We start from the raw sequence: 15,934 nt of genomic DNA, 5'->3' as shown, positions 1-15,934 counted from the left end.
TTCTCTTCTTGTCCAAACTATTTATCGTCCATGTTTCACTTCCATAAATGGCTACGCTCCATACAAATACTTTCAGAAATGACTTCCTGACACTTAAATCTATACTCGATGTTAACAAATTTCCCTTCTTCAGAAACGCTTTCCTTGCCATTGCCAGTCTACATTTTATATCCTCTCTACTTCGACCATCATCAGTTATTTTGCTCCCCAAATAGCAAAACTCCTTTACTACTATAAGTGTCTCATTTCCTTATCTAATTCCATCAGCATCACCCGACTTAATTCGACTACATTCCATTATCCTCGTTTTGCTTTTGTTGATGTTCATCTTATATCCTCCTTTCAAGAAACTGTCCATTCCATCCAACTGCTCTTCCAAGCAAAGGTGCTGTCTCTGACAGAATTACAATCTCATCGGGGAACCTCAAAGTTTTTATTTCTTCTCCATGGATTTTAATACCTACTCCGAATTTTTCTTTTGTTTCCTTTACTGCTTGCTCAATATACAGATTGAATAACATCGGGGAGAGGCTAAAACCCTGTCTCACTTCCTTCCCAGCCACTGCTTCCCTTTCATGCCTCTCGACTCTTATAACTGCCATATGGTTTCTGTACAAATTGTAAATAGCCTTTCGCTCCCTGTATTTTACCCCTGCCACCTTTAGAATTTGAAAGAGAGTATTCCAGTCAACATTGTCAAAAGCTTTCTCTAAGTCTACAAATGCTAGAAACGTAGGTTTGCCTTTCCTTAATCTTTCCTCTAAGCTAAGTCGTAAGGTCAGTATTGTCTCACGTGTTCCAGTGTTTCTACGGAATCCAAACTGATCTTCCCCGAGGTCGGCTTCTACTAGTTTCCATTCGTCTGTAAAGAATTCGTGTTAGTATTTTGTAGCTGTAGCTTATCAAACATCTGTCAACACCTGCTTTCTTTGGGATTGGAATTATTATATTCTTCTTGAAGTCTGAGGGTATTTCGCCTGTTTCATACATCTTGCTCACCAGATGGTAGAGTTTTGTCAGGACTGACTCTCCCAAGGCTGTCAGTAGTTCCAATGGAATGTTGTCTACTCCCGGGGCCTTGTTTCGACTCATGTTTTTCAGAGCTCTGTCAAACTCTTCACGCAGTATCGTATCTCCCATTTCATCTTCATCTACATCCTCTTCTATTTCCATAATATTGTCCTCAAGTACATCGCCCTTGTATAGACCCTCTATATACTCCTTCCACCTTTCTGCTTTCCCTTCTTTGCTTAGAACTGGGTTTCCATCTGAGCTCTTGATGTTCATACAAGTGGTTCTATTATCTCCAAAGCTCTCTTTAATTTTCCTGTAGGCAGTATCTATCTTACCCCTAGTGAGATAAGCCTCTACATCCTTACATTTGTCCTCTAGCCATCCCTGCTTAGATCCTGTCGATCTCATTTTTGAGACGTTTGTATTCCTTTTTGCCTGCTTCATTTACTGCATTTTTATATTTTCTCCTTTCACCAATTAAATTCAATATTTCTTCTGTTACCCAAGGATTTCTACTAGTCCTCGTCTTTTTACCTATTTGATCCTCTGCTGCCTTCACTACTTCATCCCTCAAAGCTACCCATTCTTCTTCTAGTGTATTTCTTTCCCCCATTCCTGTCAATTGTTCCCTTATGCTCTCCCTGAAACTCTGTACAACCTCTGGTTTAGTCAGTTTATCCAGGTCTCATCTCCTTAAATTCCCACCTTTTTGCAGTTTCTTTAGTTTTAATCTACAGGTCATAACCAATAGATTGTGGCCAGAGTCCACATCTGCCCCTGGAAATGTCTTACAGTTTAAAACCTGGTTCCTAAATCTCTGTCTTACCATTATATAATCTATCTGATACCTTTTAGTATCTCCAGGGTTCTTCCATGTATACAACCTTCTTTCATGGTTCTTAAACCAAGTGTTAGCTATGATTATGTTGTGCTCTGTGCAAAATTCTACCAGGCGGCTTCCTCTTTCATTTCTTAGCCCGAATCCATATTCACCTACTACGTTTCCTTCTCTCCCTTTTCCTACTACCGAATTCCAGTCACCCATGACTATTAAATTTTCGTCTCCCTTCAGTATCTGAATAATTTCTTTTATTTCATCATACATTTCTTCAATTTCTTCGTCGTCTGCAGAGCTAGTTGGCATATAAACTTGTACTACTGTAGTAGGTGTGGGCTTCGTATCTATCTTTGCCACAATAATGCGTTCACTATGCTGTTTGTAGTAGCTCACCCACATTCCTATTTTCCTATTCATTATTAAACCTACTCCTGCATTACCCCTATTTGATTTTGTGTTTATAACCCTGTAGTCACCTGACCAGAAGTCTTGTTCCTCCTGCCACCGAACTTCACTAATTCCCACTATATCTAACTTTAACCTATCCATTTCTTTTTTAAATTTTCTAACCTACCTGCCCGATTAAGGGATCTGACATTCCACGCTCCGATCCGTAGAACGCCAGTTTTCTTTCTCCTGATAACGACATCCTCTTGAGTAGTCCTCGCCCGGAGATCAGAATGGGGGACTATTTTACCTCCGGAATATTTTACCCAAGAGGACGCCATCATCATTTAACCATACAGTAAAGCTGCATGCCCTCGGAAAAAATTACAGCTGTAGTTTCCCCTTGCTTTCAGCCGTTCTCCATCATACGTGTCTGAAATGTCGCTCCTAAATGCGCCCTCCGCTGTACCTACAGATTAAAATTCGCTGGTCTAGGACTGTCCAGAACTCCCAAGCGTATGTATAGTCTCCACGCATTTGTATTTTTCCATTTCCATTGCCCCTCTCTCTTTTGCTGTCATTGCTTCTCTTTCCAGCCATCTCTATTTCTGTTTTACTGCCACTGTCTCTCCCTGACCATCAATGTCTCTTCTCTCTTTGGCTCCCATTCCTATTGTCTGCGCCCATCTCTCTTTCCCTTTCGCTGTCACGTTCTCTCTGCATCCATCGCTGTCTTCTTTCTCTTGCTCTCCCGCTGGAAGTGTCTTCTCTTCCTTCTTCCACCGTCACCATCTCTCTGCTACTCTCTTTTATCACAAAAAAGCGCAAATACGTCAGCATGCCAAAATTTTTGGTGAGGAAGGCGGAATGAGGACTGAGGCAGGTGATCCCACTTTTCTGTCAGAGTCTTTTGAAGAAGCACATATTCACTTTTTCGTGCTCTGACGATAGTAATTTTTTGCTGGTTCCCTTCTTTTCCCTGCAACACTAGGGTGTGCTGTTTATATAAAGCCCTTTCTACACGTCAGAAAAGCAGTGACAGTTTATCGACATACTTCTATCCGTTTATATACTTGGGCGTATATAAACAACAAATTAGTACGCATAATATAAGGTTAACACAAAATCCTTGCTTTACATATTTTCTGAATACTTTGCTCATCGATCGCAGTTCATTGAAAACATCAGGCTTATGACTTGTATCTTACAAGAGTAAAAATGTTATTAGAAATATTTAATGAGTTTGCTGTTTTTCCAGTTTTGCTTAATTTTTGAGTCATTTTAAGTTCTTTTAAGGCGTCTTTAATTCCTTTAAGGCATGTTAAGACCCCTTTTATCCCATTTTTGTCCCTGCAGTACTACTTTGGGTATATTCATATTGGTGTTATAATATCCCTTCCCCAAGTTAATTGCAATAATATATTAATTCTTTCTTGAATGAATGAGTGCTGTACTAGGTGACTTTGCAGATAAAAAAAATTTTAAAAATGATATTATGAATGTCTGTGAAATTAATTGCAGGACTTTTCCTAAAAAAAATCTTGAAGATTCTCTGAAAATAATAATTATTATTATTATAATATTTGTATCTCCAGCAATAGAGAATCGCTGAAGGAAGAATTCTTCTACCGTCAGAGCACGAAAAGGTGAATATGTGCTTCTTTAAAAGATTCTCTGAAAATAATGATGATAATAATTATTATTATTGTACCTCCAGCAATAGAGATTCGCTGAAGGAAGAATTCTTCTTCAGCATCTCGGCGATGTCGATCCCGGTATTCCACAGCTGCGGTGATCGACGATTTAGTATTGATGGTTCTGCACAATCTCAAAGAAAACACGGGAGGGGGGTGAAAATTGTAGCAGATCCCTAATTGTTGTAGCGAGAATAAATCCACGCCGGGACTATTGACTGTTACTTTTGAGAAAAGACGTCAATGTCGCTCGGCGCTGGTTTTGATCCGTGTTATTATAAATTCGATGCAGGCTCTTGAAATTATTCTCGCCACAGGATGTAAATCTTGCTGGTAAAACTTAAACATATAATGTCCAATGTGAAGTGTCAGTTTTTTAAAAGAATGAATTACCTTTTCCTGTTCTGTTGTCTTTGACGATGATTATATTCGCCGTTTATTCAACAAGATGAGCTCTTTAGAATTACTATGGTTTTTAATCCTTCCACTTTTTCTATATAGACACCAAACATTAAAGTCACAATTTTGATTGCAATGGCGGACTATCCCTTTCATACAACAATACATATATCTCTCTACTCCCGCTAGAAAGTAAAACAAAAAAAAAAATTACATACAAGTCGGCTGACAAAGCCAGAGTTACAACGTACAACAGTCTCTTTTTAGAATATCTGTTGCCACTCGCAGCCACTGTATCTTTCAGTGTCAATATTACCATCGTAGTTTTTCAGTACGTCAGTTAAAACTACACTAACGCCTGATAGTGGATGTTATGTGCTTATTCTGCGCTTATATTAAGTACGGTAATTTTGATCGTGTGGATATCGGTAACTGATAATGATACCACAAGAAGTTCAAGATCATATGGTAAAAATGTCGAGGATTCGTGATGAATAGAAATTATAGAAGCGGCAGTCTCCACAATTGCTAGTTTTGGTACCTAAAAGTCATAGCTATTCGGGCGTATCTTTATAACGGATACAGATTTTTCGGAACCGGAAAAATGGTGCTTCTAAATTAATTTCTGAAGAACATACAGCTGTAATTTGAGCCGTTTGCTTTGGTTAATTATTTACATAATTAAGGCTCACGGTACACAAATGACTAAAACCCCTTTTTGAAGTTTTCGGCATATCTACGGTAGCTTTGAACCTCTGGATCTCGTTAACGGATAATGACATCGAAAAAAAGTTTCGAGTTCCCCTAGGTTATTATATTAAGAACATACAGTAAAAAATTTCTACGACCTGCCATGAATAGAAATTACAGAAGTGGCCATACTCACAATTTTTACTTTTGGTACTAAAAATTATGGTTTTTCGTGGTTTTCTCAGGAGCGGCCCATGAGCAAATGATGCTTTTATAACCTGCCTAAGCTACATCCTAGACCACACCTAATCCAAGAGAACCAACCTACTTCCTCAATTTGCCTGAGATGGAGGAAGTGTATAACATTTAAATTTTGAACCTGTACTATAGGATAGTTACAGTACGCCCGTTCTTCCGATAGGTACACAAACGGTCACCAGGCCATGAGCTATCCGAAACAGTTGACCTCTTATCTTTATGATCAACAAAACCCGAGATATGATCCCCTGAAAAACCGCATTTCGCACACGGCTTTTTGAAACTTGTTGGTACCGTGCACAGCCGTGCAGTGACCGATTAGAGAAGCTCACTCTTTGTCACCTCAGTATGTTCTTTGCCTTGTTGACTCTGATACTGATCAGTCATTAACCTCCGACCTACTCTGCCACTTCCTCGACTGTTTTTCATACTCGCAAACAGCTGCGGCCCCTTTTCGCTACATCTGGCGGGACACGATCGCCTACTTCGTTCTGTACACACCTGTCACGGCGGCACTGCGACGTGGAAGAGCCTACTGGACTAAATCTTTCACACGCCCAAAATTCAATCTCTGCTGTAGTCTTTCGAGCTCCCATCATTACAAAAATTCTTCAGCAAACTGCGACACTATCAAATCGATCATTGTTTCTTTAGCTGACAGACTCACTTGTTAGCCGCAGAGAATGTCCTACGCTGAAATGAAGGGAAGTTCTCCCAAGGAGATTATAAGTAATTATTTATCATCTTCTCGTTTCGTTTTTGAAGACTATCTTCCGAATTCGCAAAAGACAGAATAACTCATAGTATCTGTAATATTTTATGCATAAAAGTATTATACTTTACACAAAACGTGAAAGAAAACAAGTCGGCATTAGCAGCCCCTTATAGTGAAAAAAATAAACCCGCCCTCGCCTTTGTATTCTAAGCTGATAACGTACAGTGATGTTCGAATCCTGCAAGTGAAATAAGTTATCACTAGAATTTGTGATGCAAGAGGAGGAGAGGAGGTGACGTTAAGCTTTCAGATCATTTGATTTTGTGCCGGGTCCAGGATTTAGTTCCAAATTCAGTTCGTTGAGCATTCTCTAACGCCCTCGCGCCGACCAAAACATCCAGTGACGAAACGCGCCGCTCTTCATCGGCCCTCCTCTGTCTGTTCTACTAGTCCCACCTGGTCAGGGTCCCACACTGATGAACACTCAAGAATCGGTCGAACAAGCCCCTTGTAACCCAGTTCTTTTGTGGAAGAGTTACTTTTGCTTAAGATTAGCCCCACGAATCTCAGTCTGATACCTGCCTTTGGTACTATTTTTTGTATGTGGTCAGTCCATTTAATGTCGCTGTGGATAGTTATTTTTACATATTTTACAGTAGATACTGTTCCCAGTGGTTTGTCATCAGTAGTGTAGTTGTACAGTAGCGGATTCCATTCCTACATGTGCTTATTAATATATTACATTTGTTTAAGCGCAAAGTTAACTGCCTGAGTCTGCACTATTCATGTCCTCTGTAGATTATTCAGCAAATCGATACTGTCTTGTGGCCTTGCTACTTTCTTATAGATAACCATATCATGTGCGAACAGTTTTAAGGAGATTCCGGCTATTTCTGCGAGCCAACACGGCAACAGAGTGACTGAATAGATGATTTCGAACCGGTTACTGATCTTATGCACGACGAAAAGCTCTTAAGCCAAATTTCCTTTAATTTACGTCTGTGGTCACAAACTTTTTGTTAACAGATTACCGGTTTCGTTCTCTAATGACTATCATCAGATCTGCAGCAAAAATGGGGAAAACATAACTACACTCGCAAACTGGTTCAAATGGCTCTGAGCACTATGGGACTTAACTGCTGTGGTCATCAGTCCCCTACAACTTAGAACTACTTAAACCTAACCAACCTAAGGACATCACACACATCCATGCCCGAGGCAGGATTCGAACCTGCGACCGCAGCAGTCGCGCGGTTCCAGACTGCGCGCCTAGAACCGCTAGACCACCGCGGCCGGCCTCGCAAACTGTATACAGCTTAAGAACAGTACATAGACCATAATGAAGAGACATACCTGTTTCATTCCGCATTTAACATTTGACGATGCCACTATGGCTGTAGTACATTAGGACTTTGTTTTTATGTGACAGGTATGCCTCTTCATATTTAAAGCGCAAAAATGTAAGTTTTGTCAGTACTACTTTTCATTATGGTCTATGTATTGTTCTTAAGCTGTATACAGTTTGCGAGTGTAGTTACGTTTTTCCCATTTTTGCTGTAGATCTGATGGCGGTCATTAAAGACGGGAACCGGTAATCTGTTAACAAAAGTTTGTGACCATAGACGTAAATTAAAGGAAACTTATTACATATACGGGTCACTGTTTTTTCGCGACGATGTCGCAGCTTGTGAAGCTCTTAAGCTTTTTAGACTGGTAGACGAAATTTTTCCTTCAAAGCCGTTGAACGCTTCTCTCATCGCTCTCCTTACGTTTCTTTCAGCTTTTCTTTGTCAGCTAGGTTTTGGCTTCTCTCGAACCTGTGATGAAACTCTCTCTGTTTACATAGCAGTTACCTAATATGGCTCTTAAACCACGGTGGTTCTTTCCAATCCTTTAAGATCTTCCTTAGAACATACTTGTCTAAAGCGTGTTGAACGGTGTCGTATTGAAAACGATCCACCCGTAGAATGTACTAGTTATTTTCGGCGCCATACCCGGTGGCATTTCAAAGGAGTAGTTTATGTGGCGGCAAATCATTTCACTCTCCCTCATCTTTCTTCTCACTATCTACAACAAAAACATATCATTAAAACTCTATGCACTCTCGTCACAGTAGCCTACAAGCAACAGTTACACTTACGACAAAATACACGTAATTTGCAGCGGAGTGGACGAAAAGAGATAACCTTTCCACTTAGGCGGCTGAATCTATCTCTCACGGTAGACCCTTCCACCCCCGTTAGCTGGGTGGTCAACGTGGCGGAATGCCACGCCAAGGGGCCTGGGTTCCATTCCCGGCCGGGGCACGAGATTTTCTGCGCTCAGGGGCTGGGTGTTGTGTTATCATCATTTCATCCCCATCTCCGACGCGCAAGTCGCCCGATGTGGCGTCGAATGCAATAAGTACTTGCCCTCGGCGGCCGAACTTCCCCGAATAGGGGACACCCGGCCCACAATGCCGTACGCTCATTTCCATTTTTTCATGGTAGACCCCTCAAAAAAAATTGGGAAGGACTTGGGTGTGATGTTACTGAAGGAAACAATACCTCAAAAAGACCTCAGTACTTTGAGGAAACCACGGACAGCCAGTAAAGGAATGAAGTAATAACCATAAGCGGTGTTGGAACATGGATTTCTCCGAATTTAAATTAGTAAATGGTTTGCTATTTAGTGTGGGCCTGCAGCTGTGGCGAATGCAAAAATAGAGCCTTCTGATACAGCTACGAGAATCAAGTCATATGTATTTGTAATGCCTAACATTAGGCTAATAGCCGGCCGCGGTGGTCTAGCGGTTCTAGGCGCTCAGTCCGGAACCGCGCGACTGCTACGGTCGAAGGTTCGAATCCTGCCTCGGGCATGGATGTGTGTGGTGTCCTTAGGTTAGTTAGGTTTAACTAGTTCTAAGTTCTAGGGCACTGATGACCACAGATGTTAAGTCCCACAGTGCTCAGAGCCATTTGAACCATTAGGCTAATAGTAAATAAGAATGCAGCTGTATGTCAAGCACCCGATGGTATAGAAAATATACAGAAACATTGGTAAATTAAAATAAATGTAGATTGACAGTAACACGAGTCCCATTGCAACAAACATATATAACTGCCAAGAAATGTACCTGCATTTGTGAAATGAACCACCTCCAGATGTACAATGGAATGACGACAGTGAAAATTAGTGCCGGACGTGGGCTCGGATTTCCGCTTCGGCTGTCCATGCACGACTGACAGCCAACCCCAACCTTCCATATGTTGTCGCCCCTGTGTCATACCTGTACACGTACATCCCATTAATGTTATTCCCGTACAGGGGAGAGATTTTATTTGCAAGTCGCAGGCCCGGTATCTCCCGACGATTGCGAAATTGCAGTGCCAGTAGTATGAAGAAATCCTAAGGAACACTACATCGTACTTCTTCATAACACAGGCACTGAAATTCCGTATAGATAACAGCGGATCGGAAGCGAAAAAGAAACGAAAACACCTTAGAAAAAGAGTCATTTCAGAGTAAACGCAACAACAGGTCAACAAAGCAAAATGCAGCAGTAGTGAGTAACAAGCTTGCTATCACTAAGTATGCTCTCGTATGCACTGCGGATAACAAATCGCAACGCCAAGAAGGTGTGGCGTAAACGGAAGTTGGTAGCCTTGTTTCTACATCTGAAAGATGATGTCTATTCAGTTTCGCGTCACTCGCATAAGAGTGAGGTGATGTTCGTCAATAATGTCTTTAAGGCGACAAGAGGCCATTATCAGCACCTCACTGCGTTTGAACAAGGTCGTGTAACAGGGCTACGAGAAGCTGGATGTTCCTTCTGCAATACTGCAGAAGCCGCTGTACATGACTGCTGGTAGCAGTGGTCACGAGAATGTACGATCACAAGAAGACCGGGCTCGGGACGGCCAAGTGGCACTACCGAGAGGGAAGACCATAGTGTTCGGCGTACGGCTCTGGCGCATCGTACGGCGTCTAAGGCGGCAACTTGAGCAGCAGTTGGCACCACAGTGACACAACGATCTGTTGCAGATAGATTATTTCAAGGACAGCTCCGAGTCACGCACCCTGTAACGTGTGTTCTAGGTACTTGCTTCTGTGATGTCAAGCGAGAGCTCATTGGAGGTCAGGTTGGAAGTCTGTCGTGTTTTCTGATGAAAGATGGCCATGTGTTGGGTAGACGTGGGCAGTTGAGGGCCTGCACCCAACCTGTCTGAGTGTTAGACACACTGGACCTACACCTGGAGTTATGGTCTGGGTGCGATTTGGTATGACGGCAGAAGCACTCTCCTGGCTATCCCTCGACCCTGTCTGCAAATACGTATGTCAATCTGGTGATACAACCTGTTGTGCTGCCACTCATGAACAGCATTCCAGGGGGTGTTTTCCAGCAGGATAACGCTCGTCCACATACCGCCTTTGTAACCCAACATGCTCTGCAGAGTGACGACATGTTGCTTTGGCCTGCTCGATCACCAGATCTTTTTCCTATCGAGCGCATATGGGACATCGTCGGTTGACAACGCAAGCGTCATCCACAAACAGCATTAACTGTCCCTGCACTGACCGACCGAAACTCCATCCAAGAAACTGACATCCGGTACCTGTACAACACAGTGCATGCTCGTTTGCATGTTTGCATTCAACATTCTGGCTGTTACACCGGTTATTAATGTGTCAACATTTCACATTTTCCATGGCTCACCTCGCGCTTACAGTAACCTGTGAACCTGCAACTGTAATCACTTAAATATTTTATCCAGGCTAATGTGTTCCCGAAATTGCATTCGTCTACATTAACTATTTTTTGGTGTTTCGATTTCTTCCATCAGTCTGTTTATATATTATATACAATAAAATATATAGAATATGACCTTCCAAATGTTTATTAGAGCATCGTATAAAACTTTGAAGTAAATAGGTCAAGAACATTTCGAAATTTTTACGAACATTTCGAAATTTTTACGAACATTTCCGTCGGTGTAGATGATGCACATTTCTTTATACATGGTGTCTCACCTAACTCTGCCACCCAAAATATCTCTGGAATGACAATAGATATTCAAAAACGGTTTTCACCAGCATGAACGTATGGCAGGGGCTTAGGAAATCAAACACTATGCGAAATTTTAAGACGTAAACAAATACTATTTTCAACACAAACTTGTGTATTTTTAAATGGACGCCCCATATTATTTCGTATGCAATCAATAGCATAAAAAATCACAAAAACAAAGGCGTTGGTTGCATCGCAATACGTCAATTCCATACCGATAAATTGCGAAGTGAAGTTGACGCTTGAAATAAATGAAGCGCACAACTAGCGCACGTCCTGAGACTCAAGCGTGCACCTCATGCTGCCGGTAATCGTGATGTGATTGACGTACTGTGTCAGTGGAGTGTTAATGTATGGTGTGGTATTGTACGACAACATATGACTGGCCCATATTTCATTGATGGCACTCCTAAAGGGAGATAGTTTAGCCCCTTCTTGAGCAGACCTTACTTGAACCGGTCCACCTCTTATAACGTGTGAAATAATGCGGTATCAGAATGATGGATGTCCTGCGCATAATTTTTATTGTTGCAAAATGATAACTAGAGGTACAATTAGTGGTAACACACTTGGTTTCACGTTTCTAGACTTCATAAGTTCTGAAATATGTAGGTTGTAAAGGATAGCAATGGCGTCACAGTTTCTGACGTAATGCATTGTATGTAGCACTGTGCTCAGAGCAGGGGTTGCCTGCACTGGCGTCTGTATCCTGCCGTAAACATACCAAAATCACCACGGCATGCTCTACCTTCAGTGTACAACTGTCTCCTAATCTGGTCTGCTGAACTGTTCTCATACTGTAACGTAATTCTTATACGTTGCCACATTAAAGCCTGTTTTCTTGTGGCTTGTTACATTTGCCGTCATCTAGTCGATATGCCGGCCTTCAGTAATGAAGAAAAACTAGATACTATTTTAATTTATGGCGAATGTCACAGAAGTGCAACTGCAGTTGTGACACTGTGTGCTGAACGCTACACAGATCGGCGGTGTCCGTCACGTCGAACCATTGGCAACATCTGCAAGATACTCGCCGAAACAGGAAGCTGGGCTCCCACAAAACGTCGGCGTACAACGCCAGCGACTGGCAATGCTAACGAAATTGTTGTTCTGGCTACTGTAGCGAACAATCCTCAGGTGGGTGTACGAGAAATTGCACGATGTGTAGGAATAAGCCACAGTAGTGTGTGCAGAACCTTCTTCGGCATTAGTTTCATCCCTTCCATATCTCACTGCACCATGAACTGTACGGGAATGACTTTGAATCCCGCATTGCATTCTGTCATTTTGCATTTCAGCAGTTGCAATGTAATCCAGTATTCCTAAGCATTAAATGGTTTACGGACCAGGCTTCATTTACAAATCATGGTAATGTGAATCTGCGGAACATGCACTAATGGTCCGTGCAAAATCCCCACTGGATTCGCCAAGTTGTTCATCAACGACAGTGGAGTGTCAATGTTTGCTGCGGTACCATTGCTATCTGCATTATAGGTCCCTATTTTTACCGTGAAACATTGAATGGACAGAGATATGCATCATTTCTTCAACACACACTAGCGCTCCTCGTGGAGGATCTAGAATTGGAAACTCGTCTATCAGAGTGGTTCCAACATGACGAATCTCCCGCACACAATGCAAAAGTTGCCAGAGACGTCCTACATGCAACATTTCCAAATAGGTGAATGGGGCGGGGAGGTACTGTGCGATGGCCAGCACGGTCCCCCGACTTGACACCATTAGACTTCTTTCTCTGGGGCGCAGGAGAGACAGAGTGTATCAAGAACCCACAACGACATTAGAGGGTATGCAACATCGTATTACTGCTGCGTGTGCGGCAATATCTGTAGCAACTCTAGTCCGTGCAACACTCGTTACCCGTCTGCAAACGTGTACTGATGCAAACGAAGGGCATTTCGAACATATGTTGACGTGACAAAGTTTCATTGGTCAAGATGTGGGTGTATTTTCTATGCTGGATGTAATGCAGAACAATACAGTTTCTGTGGGCGACAGGGCACCAGTAAACGTGTTTAGCAAAGTGATTTCAAATGTGTTATCTCTAATTGTAGCTGTAGTTGTCATTTCGCTAGAATAAACATACATTTACAGTTTGAAAAACGTAACTTTGCTTTGGACGTTTACTTGTTTATTTTTGTAGATTGTGCATACCTTCCCATTGTGTGAGCCCCTGACACAGGCAGCGTGTCGTGCACGCTTGAGTCTCAAGGACGTGCGCTAGCTGTGCACTTCAATTATTTCAAGCGTCAACTTCGCTTCGCAATTTCTCGGGATGTAATTGACATATTGCGATGCAACCAACGCCATTATTTTTGTGATTTTTCATGCTATTGATTGCATACGAAATAACAGGGGGCGTCCATTAAAAAATACACAAGTTTGTGTTGAAAATAGTATTTGTTTACGTTTTAAAATTTCGCATAGTATTTGGTTCCTAAGCCCCTGCCATACGTTCATGCTGGTTAAAACCGTTTTTGAATATCTATTGTCATTCCAGAGATACTTGAGGTGGCAGAGTTAGGTGAGACACTCTGTATGCAGAGAAAGTTGAAACTTTATCTGGCAGAAACAAAGGCGATTTTCCGCTATATAGATCCATACCTCTAAGGTATAGTGTGTGACTAAAACGCTCTGAATAAGGGACGAGTTACAAGGGACAGATTTAAAAAGAGAACGAAATCCAGGTAAATTGCTACCTTTTGATCACCATCTCTTACTTTTCAACGTGAAGACTTCGTCACTTATTACTCCTACAATTATGTTTTTTTTTCGTGCACTCAGAATTAAAGTAGCAGCTTCAGGCACAAATCTTAACTAAACACCAACAGTGGGAAGATTGTCAACTGAAGATGGGAATTCAGTCGTACTATTGTCTAGTACAAGAAGAGAAAGAAAGAAGATAACTATGACGCACTTCTCTAAATATAGGTTGATCCATAAGTCTTTTTTATTATTATTTCGTATGAACATTACACATTGTTTCATGAATAACACGTACATAACGTATAGACACAGGAAGTGCACAAACAAGGATAAATGTGGATAAAGGGAGAAATTTAAAATTTAAAAAATGAATACAAATACATTGCAACCACAGCTTACAGTTTTTCAGCCAAGGCAGTGCCGCAAGCGTGAAGTCATGAATTTCTCGCCGCGACACTTCAAAGCGAGACTTTGGGTATTCGAAGATTGTTTGTTCTTTGGTTTCACACTTTCCACATGAAGGATTTTCGGCCATTTCCCACTGAAACAGTGATAAACAATATATTCCCTGACCAGTGCGGTTTCTGTTGAGGTTGCTCTATACCCTTCTCCCCTGGCCGAAACCGACGGCTTTGATTTTCTGGTCCTGTAAGGTTAAGTATGTGACTTCTTGCCTCCAAGTGCTTGTCAGTGTACGTCTACAGTAAAGTTCCGAAGCTGTGTTGCTGTTGTCATTAGCGAATATCTTGATTTCAGTCTAAATCCCGTATGCTAGTTGGTAAGTTGGAAAGAATTGGTGTGAATATGCAATACTAGCTTATTAGACCCTTTTTGAAGCTGAGATCTTACAGCAGCAAGACGCCTGGTCGGGGGGTCCGAATGGGTAGCCATTGAGTGGGAGTAATCCTGATCATTCCTGTAGCTAATTTTATTGCTTGGGTGAGTTGGACGTCAGCAGCTGAGTAAACCAGAGAGATGACGCTGGTTCTCAAGACGTATTTGCTAATTTGTGGATTATATGTGTTCTGGTTTTTACTTTAGCTGCGACTTCTTCCAGATATTGTTTGTAGAACAATGTTCGATCGAGCGTCACTGCTAGACATTTACAGTATGGAGTGTCTTAAATGGTTCCTTCGGAGTATATTCTCAGCTGAATTGTGGGCGTGTCCGTTATTTAGACGGAAGCCTAAACTTCCGTTTTATTCGGATTTGTCTTAAGTCCCCATTTTCTAAAATATCCATTTATTATTTGGGGGTCTTGAGTAAGTGTGTCCGCTATTTGGGATAACTTCGCGCTTTGTGTGGCTATGGCTATATCATCTGCATTCGTGGAATTTCGAGCCGTTGTGATTGGGATGTTCGACATGCAGATGTTGAACAAAAGTGGGGTCAGAACGGAAACCTGCAGAATGCCGTTCTGCAGGCTTTGGAATTTGCTTTATTTCCTTTTAACATTTCTTGAAAGGTTCTGTCGCTGAGTTTTTCAGTCTCAAGCTGGAGAAAAGCTTTGCGGCGGAATAGGTTGTACAATTTTACCAATAGGCCCTCTCTCCGGACCGTTTCGTAGGCACAGGATAGGTCAATGAAATCGGCTACAGAACCTCTGGGGTTTCAGAGGACGACTGGGCGGAAACTACAAGACGTACAGAAAAATAACACATATCAGTGGGCAGAGTACCTCTACAAGTTCCTGTTTGCAGTACGCGCCGTTTCGAAGACAGAGAGCGCTCTTCAGTAGCGACGGAAGCCATGAGATGTCTACAGCTACTCCATCTAGTCGCGTCCAAGTAGTTTGCACCTGCATATAGACAACCAAATGAAAACTCTTACAAAGCAGGGTGCTGTTGTGCTTTCCCGAGCGGCAAGCAGTAGTGACTTCAATAAATTGGATGCATGTATTGCCGTTTGCCGCATCGCAGATGGTGCCCATACTGAGCTGAGCACCTCTAACGTGAGTCATGAACTTTGTGTCTCTGAATATATATATATATATATATATATATATATATATATATATATATATATATATATATATAACTTAAATTACAATAATTTCAACGTTTGCATCTAAAAGTGTTCGGGAATTCCCTTTACAAACTTCTAGAGCCTGTACATAAGGTCCAGGATGTACATAAAGCCCGGGAACACTTTCAGTTATTTATTGCACA

Source organism: Schistocerca piceifrons, chromosome 1 (genome assembly GCF_021461385.2).
Source record: "Schistocerca piceifrons isolate TAMUIC-IGC-003096 chromosome 1, iqSchPice1.1, whole genome shotgun sequence".
NCBI lineage: Eukaryota > Metazoa > Arthropoda > Insecta > Orthoptera > Acrididae > Schistocerca > Schistocerca piceifrons.
This window is presented reverse-complemented; position numbering follows the sequence as displayed.